The 11221-nt window shown below is 47.3% G+C and overlaps 1 protein-coding gene across 1 annotated transcript in view; it reads right to left on the reverse strand.

The window, feature by feature from the left end:
* Positions 1-11221, reverse strand: part of ATP6V1D (ATPase H+ transporting V1 subunit D) — a 69150-nt gene that overhangs the window by 21544 nt on the left and 36385 nt on the right. The gene's annotated exons all lie outside the window — the stretch shown is intronic.

Genomic DNA, 11221 nt, shown 5'->3' on the forward strand with positions numbered 1-11221 from the left:
GTTTAAAATCAACTTTTTCTCACATTCGCTTAACTACAAATTTAAAAGATGACATTAGTCTCAATTCTTGTCGGACTACAATGGTCGCACTATGTTTCAGGATGATTTTGTTTTTGCGGCGGATATGGACTTGTATACAGATGCTGCAGGTTAAGTGGGTTTTGCAAATAAGAGGATATTAATACATTCTGACAACAAAGGTGTATTATTTGCAATAAACTGCCTGTCTTCAAAGTCTGAAAATATGATAAAATTACTAAGGTATTTTGTGTTACTATGCTTAAAATTTAACATTTGGGTTAAGGCAAGACATGTTCCAGGTAAACAAAATACTTTAGCTGATGCATTATCTCGTTTGCAGATGACTCGGTTCAGACTACCATTTCCGGAAGCAGATTTGATGGGTTGCAAATGCCTAAGCCACCTTTGGGAATTGGTTTAACCCCTGTATTACAATCTATAAAAAAAACTCAGTGGCTCCCAGAACATGGATCGATTATTCGATCGCATGGAGGAAGTGGTTGGTATTTAATGAGGAGTTAGGTTATTCAGGCTTTTTACCTACAGAAGATACAGTGTTAGCATTCCGGAGTACACTGATGGAAAAAGTTTTTTTGTTTACACACATTAATAAGAGTTTAGCAGGGATTTCTTTTTTCCTTAAATTGAATAAATTACCAGTGTGTACAAGCTTCTTTTCAGTGCGCCAAGCGTTGAAAGGTTACAGGTTAAAAACATGTAGACCAGATACTCGCAGGCCTATTTCTAGTGAGGTTTTGAAACAAATTTGTGAAGCTACTCCTTTTGTATGCCATTCGGAATATGAAGTTTTTTTTATTCCATACAGCATTTATCTTAATTTCCTTTGCTGCCTTGCGAATATCCGAACTGGTGCCTAATAATAAGAAAGGTGTTTCAGGTTTAAAATTCGATGAGGTTTCAGTTAATTCTCTTAGGGTTAGTGTTTTGATTAGACAATCAAAGACGGATGTTAAGGGCAAAGGGCATTGGCTGACTCTGAATGCCTGTGGAGACCGGGTCCTTTGGCCAGTCTTGACGTTAAAAAAGTATCTGAGGGATAGGCCTGCATGTTCTGGAAATTTTTTAGTTCACTTAGATCATTCACCGGTGACAAGATTTCAGTTTAGAGCAATTTTAAATCGCTGTATTTCACATATAGGTTTGTCTCATTTGAAATTCTCTTCACACTCATTTAGGATTGGAGCAGCAACAAAAGCAGCTAGGATGGGTTTGGGGGTTTCGGTAATTAAAAATTTAGGAAGATGGGAGTCAGGTAGATTTAAGTTATATATTCGCCCTAACTTATCTATTTAATCTCCTAGGTCACAAGAAAGCCATTTGGATAGTTGGACACTCTTTTGTGCATTGGGCTCATAGAAGAGCTTGCCAGCGATGCTACACAGCAAATTTATCTTTTTCTATAGATTGTTGTCAAGTTTTGTGGAAAGGTATACGTGGGCTCCAATGGAATAACCTTTCCTTTCATATATCTAAGTTAGCACAAACTTGGCCTTCACCAGATATGATAATAATTCATTGTGGCGGAAATGACATTGGTAAAGAGTCCACGTTGGATTTAATGTTTATGATTAAGAAAGATTTAAAAATGATACACATGTTTTTCCAGGTGTTAAGTAATTTTTTCTGAGATAATTCCTAGGCTAGTCTGGTTGTCCCCGGGTAAGCTGAGAAGTTTGGAAAAAATCAGGAAGAGGGTGAACCACTCGATAGAGACATTTATGCAAAATATGGATAGTTTCTCTTTCAGGCACTTGGAAGGAGGTTTTCCAGGTCCATATAGACGAGACGGTGTTCACTTGTCTAATATAGGCCTGTATATATTTAATACGGGTTTACGATTGATGATTGAGAAGGCCGCGGTGCTGGGGTAGGCCTTTTTTGTTTGTTGCAAACAAAAAGAGGCTGGTGGGGACTTGGTTGATATTTTATTTATGGCAATCACTTGAGTCTTATGACTGAGTGAGAATTTTTGAAAGATTTGGAAAATATATTTGAAATTAAATATTTATTTATTGATATTTTCATAAAGATAATTATTTAAATATATTTAATCTTTGTATTATAAATTATACCAATAAAGGTGCCGTGGCCAATTTATCACCATCTTTGATGGTCTTGGTTTGGTCTATTATTTATTATTTTAATAACATTGTATAGCCTACATTCCCACGGTGTAAGTGATAAAATGTATAAATAACCAAAATGGTATAATTGATAAATGAATGTGCAAATATGCAAATAGACTGACTGAAAGATTAAAAAAAAAAAAAAAAAAAAAAAATCGCTATAAATGCCAAGATGAGGTGCATTCAAAGGTGAACTGAATGAATGTGCAAACAGTGCAGATAAGGGGACTCAGGTGCATAAATAAAATCACAACGTAAAGATAATATATGCAGTTACAGAGGAAATCGCAGGATGGTGTTATGCTCCAATCAAAATGAATGACTGGACATAACTGATATACAACAATGATGGATAAATAAAACAGTGAACTGGATAAGAGTGCAAATAAATACAAATAGGTGACTGTATAACGTAAGTACATCGTATGAATGGTGGATGGAACCACAAGATTGTCCAAAGTGCGAGTGAAGTGCTGGGTGCTAAATTACATCAGCAGGTGGTAAGGTGACTTGTTGGTGAATCTTCGGTGTATGGCGACACCCCAAGATGTGCTAGCAAATTACCTTACGGCTGCAAGGTAAGCAGCATTCAATAAAACCAATGAAATCACTCGGGGGTAGAGGGGATAACTACTATCCGTCCTTCCAGTAGTGTGGCTCCTAGGGGGTTTAGGGTTCCTTCCAGGCTGGGTGGTCAGCAAGGTAAGACAGCTCAAAAATGTGTCACCAGGCAGGGTAGAGAAAACATAGGAGGCTCTCTAGTGTAATATGTTTTAAACACTCAGCGGTTTATTCAAACATATAACAAACAGGGTACTCACATTTAAAACGGTAATGTAGTGTCTATCAGAGACTTAATCGGCTGAAGTCATGTGACAGTGACGATACGTGTCAGACACTAGGACACCGGCAGCGCTTGTTTCCCTTGCTTCGAACTGTCTCTGCACAAAGTGTCATTTCTGAAGGAAAAGGGTCATTTAACATCACTCAAATGAATTGTCGGCTCCCGGCAATACAGAGAAAAGGCATTGAAAGTCATTGAGAATAAAAAAATGAGTGGGGGTCCCCCTAAACTTAATTACCAGGACCTTCAGGTCTGGTATGGATATTAAGGGAAACTCTAATATGTTTTTTTTTATCAATGACTTTTCTCTGTATTGCCGGGAGCCGACAATTCATTATAGCTGCGAGTGATTTTAAATGACTTTTTCCTTCAGAAATTACACTTTGTGCAGGGACAGTTTTAAGTACGGGAAACAAGCTCTACTTCACAAGCATACTATACACGAAATTTAAAGGAATATTTCACTTTTATTGTTTCACTTTAAGCATTATTAAAATCACTGCTGCTGAAAAAACAGACATTTTTAAAACTTTTGTTTGCATTGATACATGTTCCCTGGGGCAGGACCCGGGTCCCCAAACACTTTTTAGGACAATAACTTGCATATTAGCCTTTAAAATTAGCACTTTAGATTTCAAATGTTTGAGTCCCGTAGACTTTAATGGGGTTCTAAAGTTCACACAAACTTTTGGTCTGTTCGCAGGTTCTGTCGCGAACCGAACGGGGGGGTGTTCGGCTCATCCCTATCTCTTAATTGTGAGATTTTAATGCCAAAATCACCTCTCTCATAGAAGGTATGTGTGTATGCAATGTATATAGCTATATATAGACATATCTATATCTTTAGAAATGATTCTATAAGGGATATTGTGAACTGAATAAAAAAAAAACTGCAGACAATACAAAATCCTCTCATTTCAGCTTAATTTAACATTACACAGTCATGGTTTTTGGCACTTTAGTAGTGTTTGAAAACAGTGTTATAAAGTTTACAGGAACTTCCCTACAAACTGTTCAGGCAACTGAAACTGTATAGCCAAAACGCACAAAAGTAGATGTCAGCTTAAAAAAAACCTTTTGGGTATAGTTAAATGTGAGCTCGCTGCTGATTAAAACTACATTACTGTTTTAAATGGGAGTACCCTGTTTGTTATATGTTTGAATAAACCGCTGAGTGTTTAAAACATATTACACTAGAGAGCTTCCTCTATGTTTTAATTGCATTACCTCTTGGACTGAGTTGAAGTTGCACCATTTGCACTTTGTAACAATTGGACAATCTTGTGGTTCCATCCACCATTCATACAATGTGATTTTTTTTTTTTTAATTTTTTATTTATACAAAATAGAAGACTGGCCCACAAGGACCACAGCGAGTAAACAGTACAACAGTTGTCATATGGAGGCACACATACAAAACATGGCAGTTACATAAAAAAGTTTTGCGAAAACTCTTAAGCCATCTGTGGAGATACCTCTCCCGGTCGGGTGTAGCAGCGCACGGGACGGAAGGCTATGTGCCACCCGTCTCTCATCGCCGCCCCCAGTTCAAAAACCGGCATCCCATCCCAATCAGTGCTCTTGTGGTATCTTTCTGCGGCCGGGTACCATGGAACCGTGTGCCAGTCCTCCACCATTTCCATTTTCTAAGTGTAGTAGAATATAGGAAAACAGAAGTAGGAATCTGGGTGCTGCTCAGTGAGCAGTCCAGAGATAAAGAGGGGAGAGAAAGAAAAATAAAAGAGAAGAGGGAGAAAAGTAGTAGAAGGATAGGAATATAAGTGGAGGATGAGGGAGTGAGAGGGGGGGGGTTAGGGGGGGGGGGGGAGGTTCGCGAGCATGGACCATCATCACTGCCCATCGATTCCTTTTACCGTGGCGGCCTTTGCCATCAGGGCTGCATGTCCAGGTGGGGGGGCAGGCTCTGATCAGGGGGTGGCGGTAGTTCTCCTCTAAGGGCCTGGCCCTCTTCGGAGTACTTAAATATTGCCCATAATTGCCAGGTCTGGGAGTAGAGTTCACCCCTATCTTGCTTTGACAGGACTAGATCTTCCATCCGCCCGATCTCATCTACCTTCCGTAACCACATGGCCAATGTCGGTGGGTTGGGGGATTTCCAGCACAAAGGGACACAGGCCATGGCTGCGTCTAGCAGGTGGCGCACCACCGACTTTTTGTATACACGCGTTGGGGTAAAGGTTGCGTGGAGCAGGAAGTACGCCGGGTCATCCGGGACCTCGCGCTCCGTGAACCTTTGTGTAATTCGCCTTACTCCCTCCCAGAATGGTCTGAGGAGTGGGCAAGACCAAAAGATATGTAATAGCGTCCCCCTGTCTGATCGGCACCTCCAACAGAGGTCCGATGTGTCCGGAAACAGTTTGTGCAATAGGTCTGGTGTTCTGTACCACCTTGTCAGCAGTTTGTAATTGGTCTCCTGGACCTTGGTGCAAATTGATGATTTATGTGTAAATGTGAGTATCTGCTGTCTCTTAGCGGGTGTTAGCTGAAAGCCCAAGTCATGCTCCCATCTATCAAGGCTAGGTATCTGAAACCCTTCTGCGGGTGTCACCAGTAGCGTATGTAGTAAGGACAGGGCGTGGGGTAACGCCCCCGACTCCTCGCACATCTCCTCCAAAGTCGTAAGAGTCTGCCCGGCGGGTGGTGGGGGGATGGTTCTGAGGAAGTGGTCCAGCTGGCCGGCTCTCAAAGTCCAGCTGATATTGACCGGACTGGTCCATCAGCTGGGTCGACGTCTTCCATCGACCCATCTCACTGAAGTGTGAGGCTTGAAAAGTCCCCGACTCGCGGAGCGCAGCAAATTTGGCGTCTCTAAGTCCTGGTGTAAAGTTTGGGCTGCCCAGAATTGGGCGTAGCAGTGAGGTCTCCGATGTCAGGCGGTACTGCTCCAACAGCCTCGCGCATACCTTGGTAGTATTCCCTATCAGTGGATGGTGTTGTACGTCTGTTTGTTGTAGGGCACGGCACCACGGAGCACGTCGTAGCATAATGTCACTTTGTGCCTGCTCTAATTGTGGCCAAAGTTTGAGCGAACTGTGTCGATTCCAGTCTATGAGTCGGTTTAACTGCGCTGCATGATAGTACGTTCGAATGTTTGGCATGGCTAGGCCACCACATAATTTGGGTAATGAGAGGACGGCTTTATTTACCCGGGATCGCTTCCCTGCCCACAAAAAAGTCACGAGCGCGGCTTGTGTTTGCCTAAAAAACTCCGAGGGGACATGTACGGGGAGGGCTTGCAACAAGTACACGAATTTGGGCAGAATGGACATCTTCAGAATGTTGCATCTACCGAACCAGGAATGTAATCCAACGGTCCAGTGGTTCAACAGTTGTTGGACTGTCCTAAGTAATGGAGGGAAATTAAGTTGGAATATATTAGACAGTCGTGATGGGATCCGTGTTCCCAAATACGTTAGTGCTGTGTCCGTCCATTTTAGATGAAAGCTTTGTTTCAGTCGGGTCAGTAGTGGTTGAGAAATTCCCACCCCCATCGCCTCTGACTGGTTAATTTTTAAGTTCGATAGTTTGCCGTAGGAGTCAAATTCACGCATCAAATTTGGAAGGGACGACGACGGGTTAGTCAGAGAGAACAGCATGTCATCAGCATAGGCCGAGACTTTGTATTGGTTGTTTCCGACCTCTATTCCCGTAATATTTGGGTTCCGCCGTATTTGCCGTAGGAAGGGTTCTAACGTCAGGGCGAATAGGAGGGGCGACAGCGGGCATCCCTGTCTGGTCCCATTCGCGATCGGAAACGGGTCTGACTGCGTTCCATTTGCTCTTACTCTGGCCGTTGGTGTCGTGTAGGCCGCTGTTATCCATCGCATCATTTTCTGACCTATCCCTACGTGACTCAAGGTGGCGAACAAGAATCTCCAGCTCACCCGGTCGAATGCCTTTTCGGCGTCTGTCCCTACAAAAACACAGGGGACCTTTGTTTTATTAGCTACGTGGAGCAGGTTCAATACCTTGGTCGTATTGTCCCTGGCCTCCCTGGTTGGGACAAAGCCCACTTGATCCAAGTGAACAAGACCAGGGAGATACTTCTGAATTCTCGTGGCGATCACTTTTGTGAACAGCTTTATGTCAGTGTTCAGCAGTGAAATGGGTCGATAACTGCCGCATTGACCCGGGTCTTTACCCTCTTTATGGATCACTGCTATTTGCGCCTGCAGAGTGGAAATATGGAACGCGCCCTCTGTCCCCAAGGTATTGAACAGGCTCACCAAATGGCTCCCCGGAGATGGCAGCAGGGTCTTGTAGTATGTGGCCGTAAGGCCGTCTGGGCCCGGGGCCTTCCCTGGTTTGGAAGATTTTAGTGCCATCTGTATCTCTGGTAGGGTAATTGGCTCCTCCAGCTCTTCTCTAATTTCTGTTGTTAAGGTCGGCATGCTGGAGGAAGTCAGATACTCCTTCGTCTGGTTCGAGTCATGTTCTGGGATTGGGGGGGGGGGGAGATTATACAGGTTTGTATAAAAAAAATTTGAATTCCTGGGAAATCTGTTGAGGGGTGGAGACCTTTCGTCCTTCGCGTGTGACTATGTGCGGTATGTATGATGCCGCGTTTTGTGTACGGAGTGCTCGCGCCAGCATTCTCCCGCATTTATTGCCCGATTCGTAACCATGTCGCCTACATATCTGTATCGCCGCTTTGGCCTTGAAATGTAACATATCCGTGATCTGTGTGCGAGTGGTGTTTAGTTCCGAGTTCACTTGGGGCGTCTGGGACTGTTTATGTTGGGTTTCTAGTAACTGCAACTTATCGAGCAGTTTGTTGAGTTGGTCCGTTCTCAGTCTCTTCAGTCTGGCCCCATGTTTGATTAGAATCCCCCTTATGACCGCCTTGTGGGCTTCCCAGACTACTCCCGCATCGCTGTCTTGTGTGGTGTTAGAGTCAAAGTAATGTCTCACCTCCTCAACCACCTCTGCCATGGTATCAGCGTCCTGCAGCAGGCTCTCATTAAGTCGCCAGGGACGTGTCTGGGCCGTCTGTGCGTCTGTCAGGGCATACACTAGCGTGACCGGTGCGTGGTCGGACCAAGTTATCGACCCTATCGACACTTCCTCCACTGCCGAAAGATGTCTGTGAGGTATCAGGAAGTAGTCAATCCTGGAATAGGATATATGGGGTTTGGAGTAGAAGGTGTAGTCCTTCTCTCCAGGATGAAGAAGACGCCAGGCGTCCACTAGCTGTGCCGAGTGTAGCGTTGTGTGTATGCGTTTACGGGAGTCTCTGGAGGTAGAGGAGAGTCCTGTCGAGGTGTCCTCTTCAGGAATCAAAGGAATGTTAAGGTCGCCTCCTATAATTGGTTGTCCCTCCGCGTATCGCATTAACTGTTTTAATTGTCTGGATAGAAAAGTATCTTGGCGCTCGTTTGGGGCGTAGAGGTTCGCTATAGTAACCTGAACCTGTCCAATTCTGCCCTTCAGAAACAGAAATCGTCCCTCCGTGTCTAATTTAGCATCCTCACACGACCAGGGAACTCTAGCTGAGAGTAGTATGGAAACTCCCCTGGATTTTGCTGCCGCATAGTTTGAGTGGTATACAGTGGGATAGTGCCTACTTTTTAACATAGGTATGTTCCCTTCTCTAAAATGCGTCTCCTGCAGCAACACCACGTCCGCGCCTAAGCGACGCATATCACTCAGGAGCATTCTCCTCTTTTCTGGGATGTTCAGGCCTTTGGCGTTCAATGACACCACAGTCAGCCTGTCCATGCTCGCGAACTCGGGGAGGGTGTGTCCCCTTGGGTCAGAGGGGAGTGGGGAGATATGGGGTGGGGGGTCAGTCCTCTCGGATATAGGGGGGTCGGGTGGGTAGGAAGTATAGGGAGAGTGAGGGGAATAGGGGAAAGGAAAGATTCAAGTTAGGAGGCCACCAACAGAGTGTGCGGCTAGAGAGAAAGAGTCTAATTTAGCCTAAACAGCTAAAGGCGCTCTCCAGCTAAAAACTGGGAACCGAGCGCAGGCCTAAGTGGGTAGGACAGGGTCTGCAAAGGCGAGCTCCCGGGTCCCCGCCCCCCCCCCCCCCGACCATAGGTGTTGTTGGGGCCCAAGTTGACAGTGCAATCTAAGTCCTCAAACATTCCAGGTGTAGTATAACATCAGATTATTCATAATATAAAAGAACCAAGCAGAACAGAACAACACAGCAGCACATGGTACATAGCAACCCAAAGTCAACAGGGCATTGTAGTTCTATCCTCAGCGTGAAGTGTCATTAATCCCCTTGTGAGGGGGACCCCTCTGTTGTGCTCTATGCATATGGTGCTGTTTCTAACTAGAACTGGCAGAGTGGTGGTGAGCCATGTCATCTCCCCCCCCCCTTTATTTTAAATAATACTACCGCTCCTCTCCTCCACGTCTCAGCGAATAAGGCACAGGGAGACCACCGAGGTATTCTCCCCAAGTGAGAGATCCCCCCTCCACACCGAGCAGCCGCTCAGCATTCCCTCCCCCAGCATCTAAGCGGTCCCCAGTGCAATGGCGTCCCCCCCATCACCCCCCAGGTCCCCTCGACTCCCCCCCGCATAGCCACCGTCCAGGCCCTCAGAGGGCTCAGTTACGCCTCTGCGTACCTGTTGGTCCGGAGGTGGGGGATCCTTCACCTCCCTCCCTTCATACTGGGAAGCGGCTCCAAGTGTCACTGAGAGGGGGGCCGTGGTGTGGTGCCAGCTTGTCCCGTTACCAGCATGGGCGGGTCATATCATGACCCCCTGTGGGGTGGAAGTTCGAGGAAGTACCTGCCTGTCCGGCGGGGTCCTGAGGGTATGAGGACCCGTCTCCTCCGCAGGGGGGTGTCAATTTCCAGCCGGTTAAGGGGCCTCTGCAGATTGGGCATGCACATGTGGCCTACAGGGGCTGGTTGCCTTCCCCCACCCCCCGCTTAACATCAAAGATCGGGCGTGGGTTCAAAGTAGGATCACCTCCAGGCCCAAGCAGAGTCCACGGGCACTCCCCCCCCCCCCCCCCGGTCCGACATGGCGCGGGGGGAGGAAAGAGAACCCGACGTCGGCCCGACCGAGTTCAGGCTCAGGAAGATGGGGGTCATGTGCCGGAACGCCATTCAGGGCTTGTTTACGACCATCGTGCCCATTAGTGGGGTGGAAGACTGGGGGACACCCCGCTTGTCAGGTGGGGACAGGAGGGCGAGTGAACTCATCACCTCGGCGGGGGATCGTCAGCTTCAGGACGGGCAAGGGGTCTCTGCAGCCCAGGCATGTTTATGTGGCCTACAGGGGTTAGTTGCCATCCCCCACCCTCCGCTTAACATTAAACAACCGTAGTGGGTTCTGAGTGGGTGAATGGCCGGGCCAGAGCAATGTCTATGGGCGTTCCCTCTTTACCCAGGGCCGACAACGTGGGTGGAAAAAAGAATTCCTTATGACAGGCTGGACATGGCAGTTAACATTCAGTTTCAGGGGGGTCAAACAGTGGGTCACCATGCAGGGTCTACTCACGCTATCCCTGCGGCTCGTTTCCCGATGGTGCTCTTTGCCGTCGTCTGTTCTGTCTGCGCTGTCTCGGCTGTGCGGCTGCTCTGTAGTTGGACGGCCCCGATCTCCCGATCGTACGCGGCAGGATCTGCAACCAGTCTGGCACCGATACAGGTTCAGCTCCCAAGAACCGGAACAGTCCCGGCAGGTCCACCGGAGTCATCAGGGTGTAGGCCATACCTTCTTTCCGAAAGGTGACAGACAGTGGGTAACCCCACCGGTAGGTAAAGCCGAGTTGCTTCGCCAGGTCTAGTACGGGTCTGAGCATTGCCCTGCGTCTAAGTGTTGCCCTGGATAGGTCCGGCAGGATCGTGATCCGTGCTCCCTCCACCGTCACCTCCTCGTGTTCCCAGGCGCCTCGCACTATTCGCTCCTTCTGGGCATATCTGAGGAGTCTGCAAATCACGTCGCGCGGCCTGTCCTGATCCGCCATCCTGGGGCCTAGAGCGCGGTGCGCCCTGTCGATCTCGATCACCTCCAGCGGCTCCCCCAGCACCTCCCGGAACAGCTCTTGGAGTTTCCCCTCTAGTGTCTCCGCATCTACCGTCTCGGGTAGCCCCCGTAGCCGCAGATTGTTGCGGCGGCTTCGGTCTTCCACATCTTCCAGGTGGAGCTGTAGGGCAACCGCCGTGTCCCTGTGTTGGTCTCTCGCTCTCTCCAGGCCCGCCACCCGCTGTTCCAGGGCCGTGAAC

Source organism: Rana temporaria, chromosome 13, assembly GCF_905171775.1.
Source record: "Rana temporaria chromosome 13, aRanTem1.1, whole genome shotgun sequence".
Classification (NCBI taxonomy): Eukaryota; Metazoa; Chordata; class Amphibia; order Anura; family Ranidae; genus Rana; species Rana temporaria.